The following is a 27,098-nucleotide window of genomic DNA, read 5'->3' on the forward strand; positions in this document are numbered from 1 at the left end:
AGCACTTTATTCACTATATAAGATTAATTATACTTAATTGTAGGATTTATGATTTGGGAAGCATATGCACTACTGACTGTGTAGATAAATATTCTGGAGCAATTAATTTTCATGATTAGTAGTTTTATTTACATACATCTACCATTCTTGTACACACTTTGAATACCCACAGGATTCACTTTATATATATTAAGGACAGCACAGCACTACCCCACTGTTTTTTAAGCATGGCAAGTGTTTGAGCATTCATTGATTTCATGGCTAGTGGATAGTGGATAGTATCATTCAACCTACTTCCTTTGAGCCTAGGTCATCCTGGACCTGCCCCAATCTGTGATTGGACAGTGAAAGGAGAAGCAGCACAGCTCATCTCTCTAAGCCCCGGTTCACACAGGGGCGGCACGACTTGCAGGTCGCCTCACCGAGGCGACCTGCACACGACTGCCACGGCGACTTGCAAAACGACCTCTGTATAGAAAGAAGTCTATGCAAGTCGCCCGCAAAGTAGTACAGGAACCTTTTTCTAAGTCGGAGCGACTTGCATCGCTCCTATTAGAACGGTTCCATTGTACAGAACGGGAGGCGACTTGTCAGGCGGCTAGGTCGCCTGACAAGTCGCCCCTGTGTGAACCGGCACTAAGGGGTTGATTTACTAAAGGCAAATAAACTGTGCACTTTTCAAAGTACAGTTGCAATCTGCCATGTGCAGTTGCTCCAGAGCTTTGAAAATGAGGTAAAGCTTAACTTCACAAAGAAAACCCAATCACGTGCAAGGAAAATAAAAAGCACTGCATTTTTGCTAGCACATGATTGGATGATGGTCAGCAGAGCTTTTGCTCATATACAAAGCTCTGGAGCAACTGCTCTTGCAGAGTGCAACTACACTTTGCAAAGTGCACAATCTATTTGCCTTTAGTAAACATTTAAACAATGCAATGGCTGAAAAAACTGCACTGCTTGCATTTAAAAACAAGGCTGCATTAAGTTGTGTCTTTTTTTTCTGTCTAGAGCTCAGCTTCCAATACAACTCAAAGAGTAACGCAAAGCACCGATGATTTTTCTTACTTACAGTTAGGATGCAGACTGTGACTACCACAAATGACGTCAGATAATGCAAGTAAGCTGGCCAGCGGCATCAAGTGATGCATCATACAGATAGTAACAGCCCACTGTATAATACCATATCACGGATCAAGTGAGTGCTTTACACAGCATCTTTCTTTTCCTAGAGCCAATGACCTCAGATGTTCACTTTTGATTTTTTTTTTTATATTGTCCCCTGTAGTTTGCAATCTGTCAGAGCTCACTGAAAGGACCCTAAGTGGGTCAGAAGGTCTTTATCTTTTTGCTATATTGTCAACAGCTGTGTAGCACATATGTGTAGCCATTATAAGTTGTACAGTATTAATTATTCCTCAAGGGCATTGCAACAACCTTGATGTTGGCAGATCAGCAACAAATAATATGCATTTTGTATCTCGACAAATAACAGCATAAAATTCAATGTAGATAAGCCTCTAGCAATTCTACCCGATTGCCTGAGCACAATGGTGACTGCTAACGTCAGAAAGCTATCAAGAATTCCGGTGTCAGGACTTTTCTCCCAGTCACTGACCAATCTTACAATATAGAAGGGAACTGAATGTGACAGTTTGATGAGCACGTGCGTTACCATAGACGAGCATGGTATAGGAAGGAAGATTACATCACATAGATTTCATACTAAATGATGTCTCCTGAACAAATGGCAGCATAGAAACTTGTGTGACATGGAACAATTCCAAAAAAGAATGGACGTAAATATTTTTCTAAAGTCATTTTTTAGTTTTCAAATCAGCAAGAATGCCTTGCTTGTGTCCATAGCCATATATCACAAATGAGATGAAACCTACTAAATAAAACAAAGACGTGTATCCTCAAATAGCTCGCAGATCTGCAGAGTATAATTTACTCTGGCATTTTAGTCAGCACTGCGCTGTAAGCTCTTAGCTTGTTTTGTGAAGTCGACAGCAAAATAGAGGCTCATTTGCTGTTCTACATACAACCTTTAAACCAAAGTCATCTTTCATCTCAGCATTTAAAAAAAAAAAAAAAAAAACATGCTCATTATTTACAAAGAATCTTGTCATCCTGCATAGGAGAAAAAGAATGAAACTTTTATTTAATCTGCTTATTTTGGCAGAATACCACAAAGCAATCTCCTGCGCTCGGGTGCCCGGTCAACTAAGTAAGTGGCACAGCCAACCCCCTTAGCTAAAGTCAATGTAATGTCGCAGGTCTTGCTGCCCTTCTCAGAATAATGGGTATCCTTAGAACTGAAACAAACAAAAAGAACAGGAGGGCGCACCGACCTTGTGCATTACCAAAGATAAAATTTATTCATAAAATATAACAAGAAATATACTCACAAACGAGCTTTAAAACAAGGCTTATTAATGCTCTGGCAATTGCGAGCAGTATCTCTAGACGCCTACAACCTGGACCAGATATTTGGAGGAACCAGATGGCATCACAAACGGCTTACGCGTTACGAGGGCGAACCCTCTTCCTCAGAGCCATAACGATGAGAGTTTGACCTCCTCTAGCATCCCCTTAATTTACCCACAATCACACGTATGGGTAAACGCCCACCAGGGCCTGCCACACCTATACGAGTGAGCTCCGCCCACCATGTCCATCCATCACAGGTGTGGCAGGCTCTGGTGGGCATTTACCCATACGTGTGATTTAAAGCTCATTTGTGAGTATATTTCTTGTTATATTTTATGAATAGTGAGTGAGTGAGTGACTTGTATAATGCTACCTATGTGAATTGAATTGCCTCAGGGCGCTTTTTGCCGCCGGTGTCCATCTGCGGTATATCGCGGTCCTTTGCCCCACGCTTACAAACACATGCACATACAACATACACATATTTTGGCCATTTTTTTTAGACAGGATCTAATTAAATTTTATCTTTGGTAATGCACAAGGTCAGTGCGCCCTCCTGTTCTTTTTTGTATATTTTGGCAGAATCTCAGAATGTTGACTTCTAAAATTCAAGGTACCAATTTAAAAAAAGTGAAAGAGAAGACTTGCTTTTAATTTCTAACCAGCATTAACAAAAAATTCACTTTTCATTGTATGACAAGTACTGTAATGTGTTGATTTACTAAAGGGAAATAGGCTGTTTACTTTCCAAGGGAAATTTTCCCAGAACTTAGCGAATGTGGCAACATTTTTACTTTGCAAAAAATACCCAATTGCATGCAAACTGTTTTCTTACATATCTCTTACATTTATATTATTGGATGATGAAAGTCAACAGAGCTTCACCTCATCCACTAAGCTCTGTAGAAAATGTGAACAGCCTTTAGTAAATCAACACCACTGTCTGCATTTTCCAGCTTGCTCTAGGTCAGCCTTTCTTAAAGTGAAACTTTATCCTGGGAAATTAAAATTGGAGGACAGGCAGGATTTTTTAATGCATTCTTTGTTTCTTCGGCAATGCCGAATCTGACTGAAGTCCCACGCATGCACGGGAGTGACATCATCCCTGCCTGACCAATGACAGTGTGCAGCGATTGAGACCCAGAAGCCGGCCGCCCGAAGATGACAGCAGCCGGGTGGGGAGCTCAGGGATGCCGCATTACTGGAGCTGAGGTGAGTATTGTTCCGCTCTAACCACTTAAGGACCGGAAGGATTTGCCCCCTTAATGACGTATTCTGCGATACGGCACTGCATCGCCGCTTTAACTGACAAGTGCGCAGTCGTGCAACATTGTACCCAAACAAAATTGATGTCTTTTTTTTCCACAAATAGAGCTTTCTTTTGGTGTTATTTGATCATCTCTGCGGTTTTTATTTTTTGCGCTATAAACAAAAAGTGACAATTTTGAAAAAAAACAACAATTTTACTTTTTGGTATAATAAATATCCAAAAAAAAAATGTAAAAAAAAAAATTCTTCCTCAGTTTGGGCCCATATGTATTCTGCTACATATTTTTGGTAAAAAAAAATGCAATAAGCGTATATTGATTGGTTTACGCAAAAGTTATAGCGTCTACAAACTATGGGATAGATTTATGGGATTTTAATTTTTTTACTAGTAATGGCGGTGGTCTGCGATTTTTAGCGGGACTGCAACATTGAGGTGGACAGATCGGACACTTTTGACACTTTTTTGGGACCAGAGCTAAAAATAGCCACTGACTACTGTATAAATGGCACTCGCAGGGAAGGGGTTAACACTAGGAGGTTATCAAGGGGTTAATGTGTTCCCTAGGGAGGTGTTGCTAACTGTATGGGGGCCTGGCCGACTGGAGGAGAGAGATCGCTGTTCCCAATCACTAGGAACAGACGATCTCTCTCTCCTCCCCTGACAGAACGGAGATCTGTTTGTTTACACTGACAGATCCCTGTTCTGCCTGTTTCTGGAGCAATCACAAGTGGCTGGTGGACATAGAGTCCGTCGGACCCGCTGGTTGGCTCCTCTGCTTGCGAATGGGCGCGTCCCTGGCGGCGTGCGTGCTCCCACGAATCGCCATATACGTGCCTGATGTACAATGATGGTGATTCGTACAGGGGAGCCAACTTGCCGCAGTACAACTGTGGCGGGCGGTCCGTAACTAGTTAAAGTGGTTGTTAAGCCATTATGTTAAGTTGATACCATCCCCTCTGTTGGATAAGAACCTGTATCCTAGTGCCTGTGCTTTATTAAAAAAAAGCCGATTCTACCTGTTTTTGGAGCTACTCTTGGTGCTCACGTGACTCCTAGGCTCTCTTCCTGTCTGACAGCCAGAGTGGGCGGGGCTTTCCCACTCCTCCCTCCGTGGACCCTCTGAAAACAGGTAGAATCTGCTGTTTTTTTAATAAAGCACAGGCACTAGGACACAGGTTCTTATCTAACAGAAGGGATGGCATCAACTTAACATAGTTTTAAACCAGCGGGGAGGGGAGCAGAGCAGCGCTGGTACTAGCTGACAAGCAGGGGGGGGAGGAGGACAGAGGAGAGCTGCAGAAAGCAGCGGATGACGAAGGCATGTAAACTGACCACGGCATAAGGGCTCGGCAGCCATGATACCCCGTGGTCAGTATACACGGGGAAGGGCATAGCCAGGCAGGATCAGCCAGGTATTTCAGGTCATACAGGGGGCAAATTACACAGCACAAGCACTGTACAATACATGCTTTAAGGCAGGGGTAGGCAACCTCGGCCCCCCCAGCTGTTTTGAAAGTACAAGTCCCATGAGACATTGCAAGACCCTGACAATCACAGACTCCTAGAAGCAGAGGCATGATGGGATTTGTAGTTTTACCACAGCTGGAGTGCCGAGGTTGCCCACCCCTTCTTTAAGGGAACAGGATCATTTTTTTTTAGGGTAACAAACACTTTAACTAGCATTTTGTGGAATGCTAGGGTTCCTCCAGAGGTTGCTAGTGGCAATTAGAGTTTTTTGCCACTCAGATATCTATAAGAGGGGATCCATACAAATGACCACAAATGTAAGGTGCATTATTCCCCTTGACATTTCACTAAAGTAGTGTGCACAGTGGTTAAGTGGTTAGCACTTCCACCTAGCAGCACTAGGGTCATCAGTTCGGATCCCAACCACACCACTACCTGCCTGGAGTTTGCATGTTCTCCCTGTGCCTGTGTAGGTTTCCTCCCACACTCCAAAGACATGCTGATAGGTTAATTGGTTCCTGTCTAAACTGGCCCTAGTATGTATGTATGTGAATTAGGGACCTTAGATTGTAAGCTCCTTGAGGGCAAGGACTGATCTGAATGTATAATATATGTAATGCGCTGCGTAAATTGATGGCGTTATATGTCAACTATAAATGCAGTAACTTTTGGCAAGGGTTCCCTGAGACCAGAACATTATGTCAAGGTCTCCATATTTAAAAGGTTGAATAAACTAGCTATACCACACTGCATTACAAAATTTACTTACAGCCACTTCCCAGTAAATAAACCCTATAACAAAATAAGCATGTACAAGCAGACCGTCTAGATCAAATACATCTTTTATGGAATTTTTTTTAGCAAATAGATGATATCATGCCTAATAACTGACCTTTGTTTTCCATGGCAAAAAACAAAATGCAGTAACTGTTAGCAACTAATAATAATTAGTTTACTGTCTTTACTACAATTAACTGCTTAAAGGCAACATTTGATTTGTTGCTGTGTTCTACTGCACAGTATTGCCTTCTGCACCATGCTGTCAAAGTCCAAATCAAGTAATTTATTACAAGTAATTTGATCTAACATGAAAAGAGATACATCAAAAGGAGTAAATACATTATCAACAACTGCAAAATTATGCAAAAAACAGCAGGTGACCACTTCATGGCAATAGAGTTTTCTTTTAATTATGATTCATAAATAAAGTCTAGATAATAGGGTCACAGATAACCCTGTCATACATTATAATCTCAGCCTGCTATAGTTAAGTCACTCCACCCAGGAGCTGCTCCCCCTCAATATGGAATGGAAGTGGTAGTCAATGTGTTAAATTGCTGACCTAATCTCCCAAGCGCTCCATTCTTCAGGCTCAGTAGTCGAGAACTTTGCTTTCCCAGTTGTGTATGATCAGGATGATGTAAATGGCAATATGCAAATAGGCGCTGCGGAAAAGGAACACCAGACTTAGATGTTATTGGCAATTCCCTGAGTCACGCCACCCAAATCAGCCTCTCCGTGAGAGGATTGTGCTTCTATTCAAAGGACTAAGTGACAAAACTGAGCCTGGAAGAGAAGCTTCTCAGCTCACAAAGACTGGTACTGTGGAACAAAACAATCCTTTCAGATGGAGAGAGAATTATCAGGAACCTTGGAGCGGGGTTACATTGGGATATTATTGCAGTACAGCCCATCAGGAGTGTGAGAGCCTGCAGAATGAGTACACGATTTTCTGCTCTCTGATTGGCTGGAATCTATGTCACTGCTCAGCTAGAACTGTCATCCTTAAAATCCCCTGTGAGCTGTAAGCGCATAGCCTCTGACCCTTATTACCCAGACCTCTCATACTTCCTCACAGGTAAATATGATCACTATGATAAATATGCCATACTGAACTGATTACGTTACTAGTCTTTCCATTTCTTTTAAATGCATTGAAATAATATATGAAAATATGATTTTAATAAAGGGCATCATACTGACATTTTTTTTCATTTTGTCATTTTTTGTGTGCAATGCAAAGAAGAAACATCTAAGGTTACTTTTGGGCTAATTCTTCTAAAACAATCGGCCTACTGTATTTACTAAAACAAATGAACCAAGAGCTGTGATAAACTGCTAAAATATATTTGCATGACAGGGTTACACAAAGAAATACAAGCACATGGTTGTAATCCAAGCACCTATGTAGCTGATCATTCACTGTGGTTCAAGGCGTACGATGCAGTTTGAGTTTGCTGTGCACCTTGAATATCCAAATAATACTGCTCTGCTGCCTTCTGTACTGATAAGGCACAAAGGAATGCACATTAGGATACTCCAAGCACAGCTTGCATTATGACGTTTCTGCTTTTACTTATTATTTGCAGTTCTCTTAAAGGCCCATTCATACCTCTCCACTGCAGTGCACTGTAGGAATGTGTTCATTATCGCAATGTGTCAGCGCATGCTACCTATCTTGCATTGGCTGGCACTCAATGTCAATGGCAGTCTGATGCATTCATCCAAAGCACCTCCAACATGCACACATTGCAGTGAGCCACAACAGAAAGGGGGAGATTTATTAAAACTGGTACACACGGAATCTAGTGCAGTTGTGCATGGTAGCCAATCAGATTCTAGGTTTTGGGGTACGTTTACACTGAAATCGGGGGTTTGAAATCGTGCGAGTTCAGATGAATTTGCACAATTTTAAACCCGCATTTCAGTGCAAGTTCAAGGGCAATTTGAAAGACATCTGTGCGGATTCATCACAAAAGTCTATTGAAATTGCCCCCTGAAGTCGCCAAAAGTAGCGCAGGAACTACTTTTGGAAAGTCAGCGTTGTGCCGAGTTCGACAGCCATTTCTAGCAATAGACTGCGATTTGGCATGTGATTTGACATATCAAATTGCGCCGATGTGAACGGGGGCTAAGTGTCAAAACCCGATTGAATAAGCTAGAAGTTAGCTAGAAGTTAGAAGCTGATTGACTACTGTGCACAGCTGCACTAGATTTTGTGTGCTCCAGTGTTAGTAAATCCCCCTCACAGTAACACACTATCGAGCGTTGTACAGTACGCATTGGAAAGAGTAGTGCATGTCTGATATTGTTGTCTGCTTTGATGCATTGGCAGCCCATTCATTTAAATAAGCTGACTTAAAGTGATTATAAAGGTTGTAATTAACCACTTCAATACCGAGCCTATTCTGGCACTTCTCTCCTACATGTAAAAATCATCATTTTTTTGCTAGAAAATTACTCAGAACCTCCAAACATTATATATGTTTTTTTAGCAGACACCCTAGGGAATAAAATGTCAGTCATTGCAACTTTTTATCTCGCACGGTATTTGCGCAATAATTTTTCAAAGGCCTTTTTTTTTTGGAAAAAAAAACGGTTTCCTGAATTAAAAAAATAACAAAACAGTAAAGTTAGCCCAATTTTTTTGTATATTGTGAAAAGATGATGTTACACAGAGTAAATAGATACCTAATTTGTCACGCTTTAAAATTGCACACAGTCATGGAATGGCTCCAAACTTCAGTACTTAAAAATCTCCATAGGCGACGCTTTGAAAATTTTTACAGGTTACCAGTTTAGAGTTACAGAGGAGGTCTAGTGCTAGAATTGTTGCACACGCTCTAACGCATGCGGCGATACCTCACATGTGTGGTTTGAACGGTGTTTACATATGTGGGCAGGACTTGCGTGTGCGTTCGCTTCTGAACGTTTTACTTTTTTTTTTTAAATTATTTATTTTACTTAATTTTTTTTTATTTTTACACTTTTTTTACATTTTTATTTTTTTGATCACTTTTATTCCTATTACAAGGAATGTAAACATCCCTTGTAATAGGAATCTATGTGACAGGTCCTCTTTATGGAGAGATGTGGGGTCAATAAGACCCCACATCTCTCCTCCAGGCTGGAAAGCATGAGATCGAGAAAAAAAATTCACCGATCTCATGCTGACATCACGGCTTTGTTGACATCCGGGAACCCGGGCGTGACGTCATAACGTCACGCCCGGGCCTACCACGGTCATAGAGATGAAATATCTATCATCGTCATCTGGCGCCGGCCGAATGTTTATCCGGGGCCCCCGATGGCACGCGAGAGCCCGGAGAAGCACCGGATGGCGTGGGAGGGGGGGTTGTCCCCTCCCGTCGCCTATACGAACTATCAAGCAGTGGAACTGCCGCTATGATTGTTCTTATCGTGCACAGAATCGCCGGCTGGAAAGAATGATATCTGAATGATGCCTGTAGCTACAGGTATCATTCAGATATCCCTGCACAAAGTAGAGGACGTGATTTTACTATGGCCGGGTATTGAAGTAAAACAAACAAACATGCAATGGTTTTGCACAGAGCAGCCCCAATCCTCTTCTTTTTGGGTCCCTCGCTGGTTGTCCTGGCTCCCCCCCCCCCCCCGCTGAATGCCCCCAATAGCAAGCCTCTTGCTTTGGAGGCACTCAAGCAGGCTGGCTCCCTAGCAGCGCTCCTGTGAATGGATATTGTCCATTCACACATAGAGAGTGGCTCGGCCCTGTTCTCTCCTCATTGGCTCACTCGCTATGATTGACAGCAGGAGGAGCCAATGGCTCTCACTGCTATGTGAGTCAATGAGGAGAGAGACACTCCGGAGAGTCGCTGCTCTCATGCAAATCAATGGATCAAGATGGGGCTCAGGTAAGTATAAAGGGGGATACTGAAAACAAAACAGAGGGCGCACCAGCCTACTGCATTATCTTCAAACCATGTTTTTTATTTTTTTTTAAAAGTGGTAAGTAATATACTCACAAACCAGCAGATACTTTAAAGCTTGTCACAATATAGCAAAAATCTTCTTTAACCATTTGCCGACCAGCCGCTGCAGTTTTACTGCGGCAGAATGGCACGGCTGGGCAAAATGACGTTATGTTACGTGGCTCTGTCCTGTGGCCACTAGGGACACATGCCCCGATGCGAGTGCCCGGCGGTCGCGATGACCGCCGGGCTCCCGCGATCGCTCGTGACACACCGAGACCCGTAATCAGTGCATGTAAACAGATCCCGGTTCTCTGAGGGGAGAAGAGACTGATCATGTGTTCATACAAAGTATGAACAGCAATCTGTCATCTCACCTAGACAGTCCCATCCCCCCTACAGTTAGAACACAGAGAGCGAACACGGTTAACCCCTTGATCGCCCCCTAGTTAACCCCTTCCCTGCCAGTGAAATTTTTACAGTAATCAGTGCATTTTTATAGCACTGATCGATGTGTCAAAATTGTCTGATGCGTCCGCCATAATGTCGCAGTCCCGATAAAAATCGCAGATAGCCACCATTACTAGTTAAAAAAAAAAAAATAATAATAAAAATGCTATAAATCTATCCCCTATTTTGTAGATGCTATAACTTTTGCACAAACCAATCAATATATGCTTATTGCGATTTTTATTACAAAAAATATGTAAAAGAATACCTATTGGCCTAAACTGAGAAAAAAATTGCTTTTTTAAAAAAAATTGGGGATATTTATTATAGAGAAAAAGTACAATATATTGTGTTTTTTTCAAAATGGTCGCTTTTTTTTGGTTTATAGCGCAAAAAAAGGATAAAAACTGCAGAGATGAACAAATACCACCAAAAGAAAGCTCTATTTGTGGGAAAAAAGGACGCAATTTTATTTGGGTGCAGCGCCGCACGACCGCGCACTTGTCAGTTAAAGCGACGCAGTGCCGAATTGCAAAAATTGTCCTGGTCATGGAGCAGCCAAATCTTCTAGGCTGAAGCGGTTAAGACCTCGATACATCACATCTCATAACAGGACAATTAAGATCCACCAGGTTAACAAGAGACTTCCCTCTTCCTCAGAGACAAACACTATGCGGGGGTGGGGGGCTGGGGAAATGCACCCAGAAGGTTTTTTTACCTTTCTTTTTTACCTTTATGCATAGAATACAGGAAGGTAGAACTCTGTTGACGCCCTCTGTTGAAGTCAGGATATGACGAAACGCGTCAGGGCGTGACCTACACGACGCCGGAAGTGACGTTTGCGCTCCACCACAGCCTCTGCTGCAACCAGGAAGTGAGTGACTGCTGCTTGGAAAGCGGAACCGGCTGGAGCTGACTATGGTGAAGTGCTATGTCTAAATGCTTCCTCTGATGTGCTCTTTTGATTGCATTTACAATGTACGTATAATGTTTGAAGGGGGGTCTTTGTGTGATGTGAAGGGCTTTTTATCTAATAAACAGGATTACGCTATGTACACTTTTTTTTGTTGTCTGGTGATTTATGAGCCTTGACCATCTGGGATTCCTCCGGAGCGTTGCTGACAGTGGCTGGGGGCTTGGATTTTTCCTTTCTTGGATGCCTATATTTATTAGGCTTTTGGTGAGTTTAACCCCCTGAGGGGAGTGTGTTCTCACAGGGTGGAAGTGGAAGGATCGGTGGAAGGTGCACGCTGAACTTCTGTACTCTGATCACCTATGAACACTATCTGAACCATTTTGCTTACTGCTCTTCTCTCTTTAAGGACTTTTTTTGCATGTGAAGTTGGCCACATTATCCGTTTAGCTCAACATTAGCGCTGTTTTAGTGTGTTATAATGATCATTTTGTCGATTATGTTATGCCACTATTTATGAAGGTAGAAAACCCTCTGCCTTTAGAACCACTCTAAAGTGTATGTGTACCCAAAACCATTTTTTAGTTTTGGATAGTGTAGGGCAGGGTTAAAACCTCTGTCAGTTTATATTTTGCTTACTGTGGCAAGAATTTCCTTGACTTCCTGTCATGGATACAGAATCGGAAGTGAGAGTAAACTTCTACAAAGTGAGAAAATTCCTCTCCTGAAAGTCTCCAGAACAAGTGCTTCCATTGGAAGATTTTCCATCTATGCCTGTTCTAGAAACAACCGTACAATTTTCAGTTTTGGTTACAATAGCCAACATGACAAATACATAGGGGTTTATCTACTTTGATGGGACACAGATGACAATAAAAACTTGACAGAGTTTCTAACCCTTCACCAACCTACCCAAAATACACACATTTTAACACAACATGTACACTAACCGACAAGTGTAAATCAGATGTAAAAGCAGTCAGAAGACATTAGAAAAAAACACCATTGGGTATAAGGCAAAACATGTTTGGATGCTGTAGAATAAACTCTATAGCAGGCCACGCTTGTTAGTAAATTCATGTGTACTGTATGTGTTCTGGAGCCTGTAAGCCCATGTCCTCATAGTGCACACCTAGTAGAAACTCTACAGATTCAATTTGTTTGCCAGCCTATGATTAATGCTGGTGTACATACATATTTCTTAGGGCTTGTTCACATGGACAGCGGCCCTGCCGCCCCTCTGAAAAGCGATACTGCTGCCTCCTGAATGCCTGTTTTTTTTTTTGTCAGCATACCAGGGATTTTGGATGGGGATACTGTACTGCATCTGTAAGCCTAACATTTGGGTTGTGGTTGTAGTGCGGCCCCCTTCACTTGAATGGATTACATTTGGTGGCGGTAATGCTCACCGGATGCATCATAGGCTATCATTTTTGCCTTGGCCAAGAGGTAGAGTACTGCATCTGTAATGTGCACGATCCCATCCAACCTAAAGGGGGAAGGTGGTAAATCTGTGGCTCAACTTCCTACATTAAGTGACCCTGGCAGCCCACATGTACAAATTGTAGCTGTTGCATTCCTGTGCAACCAGCAATGTGACACAACATGTATGTGCTATATAGGTGATACATTGCCGCCTTACTTCTTATAAAGGGAAAATGTCAAACGTCTGGGACTACGGACACTGGGAGCCTAATAGAACATAGCACTTTCAGTGGGACAACCTTTAGACCTTATTTAAACTTAGACCTCTGTGCATACAAGATGTTGAGATTATTCCCACTTTTATGTTGGCCTAATGCTAAGCAGCTGAAGGGTAAAAAAAACTAAATATTAAACAACAAACTACTGGAAAACAGGGACTGAGTGTTTTCACACCATGACAGGAAATGCCAGAACATGGACCTTCATGGCAGGATCACCAAGTTAAAAAGACCAAAAAACATTTTAGATTACATTAACATGTTAAAGCTTATATGAAACATTAGTAGTTTGATTTACATATACTTGAAATATTTATTTGTGAAACAAAACTAATGTATACCTAAAATAATATACTGTATACTGTACATAAAAAATATAACCTGTATAAAGGCTGCCATTGTTGACCTTGAACGTGAAAATGCTTACGACAAGTACAGTATGCAAATGAGGTGTTCTGATGTTGCGTTGTGATGGTCAGTCCATGTATGATAAGGCTTAATTTAAATTAGAACTCAAGGCAAAACATTTTTTTTTTCCTGTTGAATAGAGTAAGGGATGGTTATAACCCATGTGATTTTTTTGCCATTTGTGTCCCTTTGAGGGAGATTTCTTTTCACTTCTTGCCCCATAGCCAAAACAGGAAGGTAGAGCAAATCCCTCCAAAGTGAAACTCTAAACAGCTCACCAGAACCAGTGTCCCCATGAGACAATTTCCCCTTTTTTCCTGTTCTGGTGACAACTCAATATTTAGATTTTTTTTTCACTTTCACCCTTGATCATAACAGCAATCATGATAAATATAGAGGGTGAAACTCCCTAATGGGGACACAGGTAGCAAAAAAAAAACCTGACAGGTGTTCTAATCTCTCTCCACTTATCCAAAACTGAAGTTTTGCCTTTAGATATATTTTAAGGGCTGTTACCCATCAAAATGTAAGTTATTAAATGATTCAAATTAATGACTAAACATTGTCATAAAAATGTTTTGGAATAATGCCATTTTCATGCTATATATATTTAATCCAACATTCTGGCATTTCCTGACAATGCAGATAAGGCTTTATGTGTAATGGAATGTCTTTTACTCTAATTATTCTAGTCCCAAACTCCCATAGGACTGGTGCATTACATGGTGGCTAAAAGGAATTTTTCAGGATATGTAAATGCAGGCGTCAGCAAAAAATAAAAAATAAAAAAAGGGGGGGGGGCTAAACGTTAAGCTAGAATTTCTGTCCAATATTTATACCATCAGTAATTCATTATTTATTTAGAAGGGATAAAGTATCCCACTTTATTTGACTTTATTTTCTGTCCCATAGCCATAGGAATTGAGAGGAAAGCCCTCAAAAGTGAGGTAATCCCTAGTTGTCACCAGAAATAGTGTCCCCATTGGAGGGTTTCCCCTCTATACCTGTTCTGGTGACAACCCAAAAGTCGGGACTTTCACTTTTAGCGATAACGGTATACAAGACAAATAGAAAGCTTGGATGGTTGATTTACTAAAACTGGAGAGTGCAAAATCTGGTTCAGCTCTGCATAAAAAGACCCGCACCATAGAAATCAGCTTTCACTTTTTTTTTGACAAAGCTTAATTGAACAAACTTAGAAGCTGATTGGCTACTATGCACAGCTGAACCAGATTTTTCATGCTCCAGTTGTAGTAAATCAACCCTTGCATTTCTCTAAGGGCCCTTTCACACTGGAGCGGTTTGCAGGCGCTATTGCGCTAATAATAGCGCCTGCAAACCGACCCGAAAGTGCCGCTGCTGTCTCTCCAGTGTGAAAGCCCCGAGGGCTTTCACACTGGAGCGGTGCGCTAGCAGGACGGGAAAAAAAGTCCTGCTAGCAGCATCTTCGGAGCGGTGAAGGAGCAGAGTATACACCGCTCCTTCACTGCTCCTGCCCATTGAAATCAATGGGACAGCGCCGCTATGCCGTCGGCAATGCGCCTCTGCAGAGGCGCTTTGCTGTGGTTTTTAACCCTTTCTCGGCTGCTAGTGGGGGGTAAAACCGCCCCGCTAGCGGCCGAATACCGCCGGTAAAGCGCCGCTTACAATAGCTGCCCCAGTGTGAAAGGGCCCTAACAGGAGCAAAGACCGCATTAAAAATCTGGCTGGTGTTCTAATTCCTCTCCACTCCAATCAACACAAAAAAAAAAAAAAAATATATATATATATACACACACACACACTATATTACCTATATTACCAAAAGTATTGTGACACCTGCCTTTACGCACATGAACTTTAATGGCATCCCAGTCTTAGTCCATAGGGTTCAATATTGAGTTGGACCACCCATTGCAGCTATAACAGCTTCAACTCTTCTGGGAAGGCTGTCCACAAGGCTTAGGAGTGTGTGTATGAGAATGTTTGACCATTCTTCCAGAAGTGCATTTGTGAGGTCAGGTACTGATGTGGACGAGAAGGCCTGGCTCGCAGTCTCCGCTCTAATTCATCCCAAAGGTGTTCTATCGGGTTGAGGTCAGGATTCTGTGCAGGCCAGTCAAGTTCCTCCACCCTGAACTCATTCATCCATGTCTTTATGGACTTTGTTTGTGCACTGGTGCGCAGTCATGTTGGAAAAGGAAGGGGCCATCCCCAAACTGTTCCCACAAAGTTAAGAGCATGAAATTGTACAAAATGTCTTGGTACGCTGACGCCTTGGACCTGACCCAGACCTGACAGAACACCTTTGGGATGAATTAGAGTGGAGCCTGCAAGCCAGGCCTTCTCATCCACATCAGTGCCTGACTGGGATGTCATTAAAGTTCATATGCATGGAAAGGCAGGTGTCCCAATACTTTTGGTAATAAAGTATATATATAAACTTGCAACACATTTCATCCAATCTTTGATCTCTTATTGCAGCATCACTAACAATCCGCATTACTCTAAGTAATTGGCTTCTGATAATAGAACCAAAAACATGAGGGGGATGGTAACTATCATATCTCAATAACTGATTCCTGTCCGTGGGCTTAGTGTATATATCCGTTTCAATACCTCCCTCCTTGATATATACCCGTGTATCCAAAAAGGGGACAGACTCTCCACCAATGTGCATTTGAAACTGGATATTCGGTAAAAAGCTGTTAATCGTTTGATCAAAGACTCTGAGAGATTCAATGTTGCCCCGCCATATAGCAAAAATGTCATCTATATACCGCCACCAGGTGGCTCAATGCTTCCGAAAATTCTCATTAGTAAAAATATATCTCTGTTCAAAATCATGCATGAAAGAACATGCATATGGCGGGGCAACATTGGAACCCATAGCAAGGGTGACAGGATTCTAAAACTGAAGAAACGTGAAGTCTGGTGGATCAATAAATTACAGTCCTTGCATCCAGATGGTATGAACAAGGACTATGATTTATACTTATTTGTATAGGATATGGATACTTGGTATAGAGCGATCATAGTCATGGTATGTATATATTATACTCCTTTAGGTATATTGGAATGAACTCCCGTTGGGAAGATTAAACGTAAGAATATCAGCTGGAAACTTTGATATCTGAGACACGATCAAGAATGTCTTTATTATAATTATGATACTGATTTAATGAGATGTATATTGGAATATATGAGAAAGTTTATTTGCTATATAACATAGTAGTAATGGAAGATGTAAATATTGTATATTGGGGAATATGGTATACTTTTCACCTTGTTTGGTTGATATAATAGGGGTTAATTATCTAGATATGTGCTAGTGGTTTTCTCCTTGTAATCAATTAAGTTAACACATGTATGAGGCAATCTGGGTGTTGATAAGAGAAAATCTGTGTTTTGGCTTTTCACACACAGCCAGAAAAAGCCTGACGAAGAGCGACTTGCGCTCGGAACTGTACAGTGGCTTGCATGTACTATATATTTGAAAAATTTCAGTAAAGGGCACTTTTTGCATCAAGCATCGATCCACGTTTTTCTTATCCATTTATGGTGGAAAGTTGGGAGTCCACCTTGACGGTGTCTTGACCGGACAGGATTAAAGAGAAGAGGGTAACCCACCTGAAGTTTAATATATATATATATATATATATATATATATATATATATATATATATATATATATATATACACAGTATATCACAAAAGTGAGTACACCCCTCGCATTTTTGTAAATATTTTATTATATCTTTTCATGTGACAACACTGAAGAAATGACACTTTGCTACAATGTAAAGTAGTGAGTGTACAGCTTGTATAACAGTGTAAATTTGCTGTCCCCTCAAAATAACTCAACACACAGCCATTAATGTCTAAACCACTGGCAACAAAAGTGAGTACACTCCTAAGTGAAAATGTCCAAATTGGGCCCAAATTGTTAATATTTTGTGTGGCCACCATTATTTTCCAGCACTGCCTTAACCCTCTTGGGCATGGAGTTCACCAGAGCTTCACAGGTTGCCACTGGAGTCCTCTTCCACTCCTCTAGGATGACATCACGGAGCTGGTGGATGTTAGAGACTTTGCGCTCCTCCACCTTCCGTTTGAGGATGCCCCACAGATGCTCAATATGGTTTAGGTCTGGAGACATGCTTGGCCAGTCCATCACCTTTACCCTCAGCTTCTTTAGCAAGGCAGTGGTCGTCTTGTGTTTTGGGTCGTTATCATGTTGTAATACTGCCCTGCAGGGCAGTCTCTGAAGGGAGGGGGTCATGCTCTGCTTCAGTATGTCACTGTACATGTTGGCATTCATGGTTCCCTCAATGAACTGTAGCTCCCCAGTGTCGGCAGCACTTTTGCAGCCCCAGATCATGACACTCCCACCACCATGCTTGATTGTAGGCAAGACACACTTGTCTTTGTACTCCTCACCTGGTTGCCGCAAAACACGCTTGACATCATTTGAACCAAATAAGTTTATGTTGGTCTCATCAGACCACAGGATATGGTTCCAGTAATCCATGTCCTTAGTATGCTTGTCTCCAGCAAACTGTGGGCTTTCTTGTGCATCATCTTTAGAAGAGGATTCCTTCTGGGATGACAGCCATGCAGACCAATTTGATGCAGTGTGCAGCGTATGGTCTGAGCACTGACAGGCTGACCCCCACCCCTTCAACCTCTGCAGCAATGCTGGCAGCACTCATAAGTCTATTTCCCAAAGACAACCTCTGGATATGACGCTGAGCACGTGCACTCAACTTCTATGGTCGACCATGGCGAGGCCTGTTCTGAGTGAAACCTGTCTTGGCCACCGTGCTGTAGCTCAGTTTCAGGGTCTTGGCAATCTTCTTATAGCCTGGGCCATCTTTATGTAGAGCAACAATTCTTTTTTTTCAGATACTCAGAGAATTCTTTGCCACGAGGTGCCATGTTGAACTTCCAGTGACCAGTATGAGAGAGTGAGAGCGATAACACCAAATTTGCCACACCTGCTCCCCATTCACACCTGAGACTTTGTAATACTAACGAGTCACATGTAAATTTCCTCCACTCTAAAGTATCTTCTCAGCAGACTCCCAGGATCTTTATGCCTCTGCCACAGGCTAAAGCTCAATAGGCAAGCCAGATTAACAACTATATTTAGGTACCTTCAGCTCCTCACACAGGCTAGCTGTGAACCTTTAAGCCAAGACTATCAATCTGTATTTTTGGACCTTTAGGCAGAGACCAGCTTTAGCTTCCTTCACTAGGCTAGAAGCCTGAGAGGCATGAACTGGACCTTGATCTGGAACTATACCCTCCCCAGGCAGGAGGTCTGAGAGGCAAGGATCTCTGGATCCACCTCTTCCCCAAGTAGGAAGCCTGGGAGGCAACTGATCCTTCACACGCACATCCTGTCCAGGCAAAGGACTTTTCCAGATGGTTCTCCCCAAATATTTATTCCTTTCACCAACCCACATTATTGGCATAAAACCCTCAGTAATTGACCGATGTGAAATAAATATTCTTAACCCACAACATTGCATCATCCCACTATATCTATTTCAGAACACTCCCCAGAAGCAGGCTGATGCAAACAATGTTCTGAGCTGAGGAGAAACCCAATGAACTCAGATACCATAACTAAACAGAACTCAGGCTGGCTACAGCCTAGTTGCCAACACTAAATTTAGACTAAGTCCCAACACTTAAAAAATAGTGGGAAGAGGGGTGAGATGTAGGAGGGAAGGTGGAGGTCCACTTTAAGCCAAATGCTAGGGCCGGGCATAGACAAGTCAAAAACCAAACATTCCGTCGATCGAAAAACAAAAATGGCGCATACGTGTAGCGGTTGGTTACCACTAGTTACCAACATCCACCAAATCACCCTGCTGCCAGACTCCCATCTATCACCTCTGAGACAATGAGCAGTCATTTGCGTAGTTTTGTTGCGTTTATTGCGGGATACAACTTGGTTGAGGTAAAGGAAGATATGGGATGCCCGTAGAACTTGTTGAATTGTCATCACATTTGTAAAACATTGATTAGCAGCTTTAGCCCTGAAAATGATGCTCTTCTAACATTCACAGTCAATTTCCTCTGCATATCTCCAATGCAGACTATTGCTCCTCTTCGTCTGCCCTCACTCCTGCAGATTATCACTACTCTAGCTTTCTTTCTTCTTGTACAAATCCTCTACAGCAAAACTGTTAGACTCCTGTATCATCACTTCCAGTAATACAAAAGGGATCACTCTGAATAACCCCAATTTGCTGGCTGTACTTGATTGGTGTTGCTTCAGCAAATCAGCAAGCCAGAGGTATGCAATACTTCTCCCAGGTGGCTCAGTGAATTGGTAGCTACACAGTCTTTTGAAAGGTATTACCGGAGTGCTTTACCAAGCCAGAGATACTCGGTACCTCTCCCTGACGGCCTAAAACACAGTAATAAGCGGACTACTGTTCCCAGCCAGTCCATAACTGCAAACACTGCGTTCCCCGGCCATAGCATTCTGCACTACTCTCAACAATTCACCTTTTGCTTCTTTCACACTGACCTTCTCCAAAGGACAAGTTCTGTGTTCCCCGGTCACAGAACTTTGGTCTATTCTCCTCAGTCCTACTGTTACCTCTTCTTCACCGATCTTCTCCTATGTACAAGTCCTGTGTTCCCCGGTCACAACAGCTTGACACCAACTCCATGATGAAGATCTTTATCCAGGAATACATCCTAGCAGCTCCTCCATCCCTCCTCCGCGCTTGGCACGCCCCCCACGTGGGGACGCCCTGCGGTAGCTACCTAAAACTCCATTCTCCTTTTCTCCTGCACTGTCAGAACCCCATGGCAGCATGTGACCCCAGCTTATATGGGAGGCCTGCCCCCTGCCAATACCGAATGGTAATTGGTCAGAGCTCCTCACATGAGCTGCCTGCCACTCAAACCGCAGGTCCAACCTCTGTTCCAGAACAATCTTCCTGAAAGCAGGGGAGGCGCTTCTGAGTCAGAGCACAGGTGGTCATACCCACTACTACACTAAACACACCCAATCTCAAATCAAAACAAACAGGCCTAACCTACAGCACAGGCCTGTCTAAATTTGCCTACACTGATATCTTAAACCCAGAAAAATCCTATTCTAGCACCTAAATGATTGTGCCATCATTTGTTTAGTTCTTCTAAACAAAATTGTGCATGCTGGATCAGGCACTTTCAATGACAGCAAGAACTATTGTGTGTAACAGCTGGCACACTAATGATGCGAAAAACGAACAACCAAGAATTTTGTTCGTTTTTTGACTCGTCTATGGCCTGCTTAAGTGAACCAGAAGACTAGATTCAATAAAATATTATACTTTGCAACTGTTTAGTTTTTCCCAGGATAATCCAAGTATCCTTTGTTTTTGTTATGGATTTTTTCCTGATTAGAAAAAAGTTTTACCAGTTGAAATGTTTTGCCATGCAGTGAAATGTAATGTATTTCCTTCTGTATTTATTCTGGGTCTGTGACTGATTCATCCACCCATTTGTGAAGATATAAATTATTTTTAGCAGTCCTTTTTTAAGGGGAATATGCATGGCTTTATATTCATAAACAGATATTGCATGTGTAGATTTGAGAGCTTTTAGTTACATAGGGCACAAATGAGGTCAGCAGAAATTTATCGTAAGTCAATGGCCTGTGGATTTATATAGCTCTGAACTCCTAGATAATTAAACTGATGCTGAATGCTTATTAATTTGGGTTTACTGGGCTTCTTTGTGTACTTCCAGATTTCCATCTGCAGTACCATGTGCTTAATTCCCTATCAACCACCGGAGCTTTTCATGTCATTACGCTTCTTCTGATAAAGGTTTAATAACCGATAGTTGTTTCTATGAGAAATGTCTGTAATTTTTAAGGCAATTTGACTTTGACTTCCAATGTGACAGTAAAGCTTTGAGGATCACTCCACAAAATCATATTCACTGGAGGCAGTGCTTTTTTTGGAAAAACAATATTTGGCGGAAATTTTTTTTTTCTTATAGCAGAATATATAACGATTTAAAAGGAAAGGAATGAATGCAAATTGCAGTAATGTATAAATATACTGCACACCAAGCAAATTTAATGTTACCCTTTTCCAGTGTAGGTTACAGATTAAAAACTGAAATCTGATTGGTAGTTTGGGGCTACCCAGGGCTCTATATAAAAATAGGCACAATAAGTTGTGCCTATAGGTACCAGAGAGAAGAGGCTACTTTTTCCTGTATAGGAAAATATGTATCTTGTCTTTATCTATAGAACTAAATTGATCTCTTATAATCTTCTTTAAACATTGCCACAATATTATAAATCACTGTGAGGACCAGTAAAACATGAGGGTGTTCATTATAATAGTGCTGATCCTAGCAGATGGCGTGGTATTTTAAGTGCTATAGGCTGCAGTGATGGAAATGTGGCCCTTGGGATAACAATCTACATGTTCATTGCTACAGTTTTCAATGTCTGTGCTCTTACTTGCTGGCCAGTTTATTTTAGAATAATTTATAATTTGCTGAATATTTTATGATGATGAACTCCCTAATTTCCCAAGACATTTTTGAAACGGCACTTGAGAATGCTCCCCACTATGACTGTCATAGGTAAAGTAAAAATACTCCCTTGCAGTGGGGCTGCCCCCTCAATGCAAAGGTTAAATGCTCATTTACATCAAGGGGACCAGGTAAAGTAGTTTTACTTTCCCAATCCTTTGCTCTCACGGGTTCCACCCTGTCAAGACAGGTCCCCACAGCCTTTAATCCCCTAAGCCTTGGAAGTCGGATGCTCTTGTCATAACAAATGCAGGACCTTAAACTCTGCATTGGAGGTCGGGATGCTATAATAAATATCCAAAAAAATAAATTAAAAAAATGAATTTCTTCATCAGTTTAGGCCAATATGTATTCTTCTAAATATTTTTGGTAAAAAAAAATCGCAATAAGCGTATATTGATTGGTTTGCGCAAAAGTTATAGCGTCTACAAATAGGGGATATATTTATGGCATTTTTATTATTATAATTTTTTATACTAGTAATGCCGGTGATCAGCGATTTTTAGTGGGACTGCGACATTGCGGCGGACAGATCTGACACTTTTAACATTTTTGTTGGCACCACTGACTTTTTTACAGCGATCGGTGGTATAAAAATGCACTGATTACTGTGTAAATGTCACTGCAAGGGAAGGGGCTAACACTAGGGGCGATCAAGGGGTTAAATGTGTTCCCTGGGAGGTGTTTCTAACTGTGGGGGGAGGGGACTGACTGGAGCAGGAAGGAGATCGCTGTTCCTTATCACTAGGAACAGCACATCTCTCTCTCCTCCCCTGTCAGAATGGGGATCTGTCTGTTTACACTGACAGATCCCCAATCTGGCTTTGTGGAGCGATCGCGGGTGGTCGGCGGACAATGCCGGCACTGGCCACGCGTAGCAGCCATGGTGTCACGCCACGAGCGCGCCTCCAACAGCTGATAAAGTGGTCGACGTACACCTACGGCGGTTTGCGCAGCTGTGCCAACCTGCCACTGTATAACGACGGCGGCTGGTCGGCAACAGGTTAAGGACACTTTCGCGTCCAGGGATTCGGTGGTGCCCTCACCCGAGCCGATTCTTCAATCAGCTACGGGTGCAGGCGTGGGAATTTTTAAATGTACAAATGCAGCAATTCAGAACTTGGATGAAAGATTTAGCAATGGGAAATACTTTTTCAAAAATAAATCGTGCTTTTTATATACAACTATATAGATCAGACAAAAATGAGGGACAAATGAGGAGGAAAGACGGACAGAGGGACCTTGTTCCAAATCAGGGACAGTCCTTCGAAATCCCCTGTAGTCTTCTAGGATCTGTGATGTGTCCCAGAAGACTGCAGGCGAAGGAGGGGGGCTAAACTTCCACCTCAGATCACTGTGGCGACCTGAGCCAAAAGTGGGAGCAGGTACCTGTCAAAACCAGGAACCCACTCCCCCCTCTCCCTCAAAAAGTTCAAAATGTGGCAGTGGAGAGGGGGGAGGGGGGGTTGCAAACAAGTGGAGCTCCACTTTAACACTACTACAAGCCGTCAATGGGGAGGGTAGTTTGAAAGTAGCCTTAAAAACTGTCCCCCGCCCGCTTATACCTAACACCTATGCTGACTAACCTATTCTCAGGCTGCTCCATTCTGGTCACGTTATCTCACCTGTGTGATCCAGCAGCATATGCAGGGGAGAGGAGGGAGCGCCAACAATGACAGTGACATGGGAACCTATGGTTGACATCCAGGCTTTATCAGTCATCACCAAGCGCTTTCTCCCCTGCAGCCGCCTTTGGCTGACACAGGAAAGATCACATGACTGGACTGAGGCAGGTTGGAAATAGGTAAGAATATATACCTTATTTTTTTTTCTAAAATGACATTTGTTTTCTTCATGCCATCCATTTTATTAGGGCCTTGCTAGTTTTTTTTTTAGTAGATAAATAAATAACAAAGGGCACTGCAGCTCTCTTTGCCCTCTTCGATGTTGCTCAGGTAGATCTCCACCTCTCAAAGGTTGCCTACCCCTGCTCTAGTGTGCTAGAATAGGTTAATTGTTAGTGTAGGAAAATTTGGCCTGGCTTGGGTTGAATCTAACACAGGGCTGAGTGACTCAGGGAGGCTGGATAACTCAGCAAGCAACACCTCTGGTAACTCCTCCTTCTCTCTTGAACCTTGGAGAAGCTTCCAGAAGTAGAGGGTGGAGTTTAGGAGGAGGTGCTTGGAGTATTGATGAGGACCCCAGCCAATCCCCAGCAAAAAGAGCTGGCAGGGGGCAGGTACCTCATAAATACTCATAGGTGATGCCAGCAGGGGCAGTCAGTTGGAAGATGGAGTGCTGAGGAGGCAGTCAGTGGGCCTTGAGGGTGCCCCCTAGTATGGGGGGGGTGGGTGACCTCGGGCCTGGGGCTCGGGTGCTGGTGGGATCCTCTACGACCCACGAAGGGATCCTTCGGGACAGCGGGATAGTCAGCATGTCCGGGAGATCTCCTGAGGAGTCAGCTGGGTGGACTGGTGAGTGAGCAGTCTGGGAGGACTGTGCAGAGAGAGAGTGTCAGTCTGGGAGGACTGTAGAGAAGTAGCCAGGAGGGCTAGTGAAAGGGGCAGCTGCAGCCAGGTGGCTGGCAGTACCTGAAGAGGTGGTACTGGGATCAGTAGCCACAGGGATGTAAGCTGGACATTGACTTTTTGCTGCACACTTAAAGGGCTATTGCTTCTAAATCTGACTGATTGCCTTTGTCAGATTCACCAGTGTGCCAGCTGGAGGAAGAGAAGGAATGTACTGTATTTATCGGCATATAACACTTTTTTCCCCTTAAAATCAGGGGAAAATTGTGGGTGTGTGTTATATGCCGACCCCCCCCCCCGCTGATTGTGAGCGGAGCGAGCACAGGCCGCCGATATACATACATAACCGAGTGTACATGGCTAGGCTCGGCTAGTTCCGCTCACAGTCCTATCTAGTCCCGCTCTATGATGGACATAACACAGGGACTGGGCGTGACTGTGAGCGGAGCTAGCCAAACCTAGCCGAGTACACTCGGCTATGTATGTATATGGGCGGCGCTCGGCTCCGCTCACAGTCACACCCAGTCCTGCCATTGGACCTGTGTTATGTCCATCATAGGGCGGGACTGGGCGGGACTACGAAAGGAGCCAAGAAGATCCGAGAGGAACCAAGGACCGGCTCTGTGTATCTTGGCGGCGCCATTTTCAAACTGCAGCCTGGGCAATGCTGCAAATGTCACTGACAAGGCTGCAGATGGACACTGACAAGGCTGCAAGGCTGCAGATGAACACTGATAAGGCTGCAAGGCTGCAAATGACACTGGCAAGGCTGCAAGGCTGCAAATGACACTGGACAAGCATGCAGATGGACACTGATAAGGCTGCATTGATGGGCATTTAAATCAAAGTTTTTTCCTTAAAATTCCCTCCTAAACTTGGGGTGCCTGTTATACAACAGCGCATGTTATACGGCGATAAATTCGGTATATAAACTGTTTTTAAAAAAGTTGCCCCGGAAGTTGTTTGAAGTCAACTGGGCATGCCATAATTTCCCAACCCCTATCCAAGTTCTAATCCCTCAATAAACAACAACAAAAACAAAGCACTGGACTTTTCACTAACTCAAGTGTGCCTGTGAGGATTCGGTCTGCCTGGCTGTGCAGCATGGGGGATCCCATTTCACCTGCGGCTTCTACTTGGGGTGCGCTACATAAATAAAAGAGGGCTAATTCATACCAATCCCACCATCCCTACCACAGCTCTTTGCTCTCTTATGGATCTGCACTGGTTAAAGAGTGTTCAGCATTCCACTTCCAGGGGTGTCAGGTGCCTGGTCCCCTACTGCATGTCGTGGTTCCATCTGCAAGCCACTACATCACTATAGGGACACTCTAGTGACATAGTGGCCAACAGATGGCACCACAGAACACAGTAGGGATTTATCTGATGGCAGATGAAACATCTGAGATGCTGAAGTTGCGTTGGTGGCCTAATTCTTCCACAGGATACCTGCAGCAGCATTCTCTCAACATTCTCTAAAACCATCCTTTCACAGCCAAATCCTGGGCTACTCTGGAGGCAAAGCTAGGACACTTTGCAGATTGCTGCTAAGCCCTGACCCTACACATCCCTACAGGACAGGACTTGTGTTCACTTGCGGCAACTGAATGCTTTGAAGGAGTGCAGGAAAGGCAAATATATGCTGGGGGTATACAAGGGATTACAGGATACCTATTGTGATGCCTAAGGTTTGCTTTAAGGTACTAAAACTCCAATTTATATTAAAATAAGGGCAGAAAAACTGCATAGCAGACAAGGAAGAAGTAAGTAAATACAGATTCCTGCATAATGAATTTGGGATTTCAGCTTACCTTTCATTTGATGAGTCCTTGTCAATAACAAGGGAGACAATAAACCATTGACTTCCTATATAAATGACTCGGCAGCTGCTCAGATGAGTCAAGAAGCTAAACAGTAAATTATTCAAAGCCCTCAAGTCACATTACAGCTCCCCGCATCTAAATGCAACAAACATCCTGTGAACCACAATTCTGCAGTATATCGTCACCCTCTTCAGTCCTATATGTCTTATACACATTTACACTACTTGCATCTCACAATTCATTGGCAAAATATACAGTATAAGGCCACCACTGCTTCCATTTGTTACAGTCAATATTGCCAATGGAATATTTCTTGTTGTCCTTCCCGATCCCAGCAGTCAAAGTCAATAGCACTCATTTGTAGAAATGCATTTTGGAAGCAGACACTTTGGAAACAGCACCTGTCAAAGTGCTGAAATGGAAGCAGGGATTTTCTTCCAAGCAGGTTTTACAGATCAATATATTTTAGCACAGCATTAAAAAGGGATTCCAGTACCCATAAGCTCAGCCTAAATTGGTTGTCAACTTTAAAGCATAACCTATTGTGGCATTTAAGTGAAATGCATAGCCAAGGTACAAACACATCAAGAATCCATTGATTTGAGATTCCTGAAAGTTCTGTAATCTCCATTATAATAAGTGCAGCATTATTTTATGAACATGAATTTTCTATGTTACCTTAAGACCCCTTTCACACTGACAGCGCGGGTGCGTCAGCGTTAAAGCGCCTCTAGTTTTAGCGTCACTTTACCGTCGTTTTAGAGGTGCTTTTCGGGCGCTAAATTAAATAAAGTGGCAGGTTAATCCGATGTCACCAAGTGACCCCCCGTCCTTTTCT

The 27,098-nt window shown here is 42.8% G+C and overlaps 1 protein-coding gene across 3 annotated transcripts in view; it reads right to left on the minus strand.

Moving 5' to 3' along the window:
* ACSL6 (acyl-CoA synthetase long chain family member 6) overlaps positions 1-27,098 on the minus strand; it is a 318,324-nt gene that overhangs the window by 240,901 nt on the left and 50,325 nt on the right. Inside the window, exon 1 of one of the 3 annotated variants that reach the window (XM_073620690.1) lies at positions 6,510-6,624. The exons of the other annotated variants lie outside the window; for them this stretch is intronic. The gene's annotated coding sequence lies outside the window, so the exon portion shown is untranslated. Of the gene's footprint in view, positions 1-6,509; positions 6,625-27,098 lie in introns of those variants that run through there. 3 annotated transcript variants of the gene reach the window in all.

Source organism: Aquarana catesbeiana, linkage group LG03 (genome assembly GCF_042186555.1).
Source record: "Aquarana catesbeiana isolate 2022-GZ linkage group LG03, ASM4218655v1, whole genome shotgun sequence".
NCBI lineage: Eukaryota > Metazoa > Chordata > Amphibia > Anura > Ranidae > Aquarana > Aquarana catesbeiana.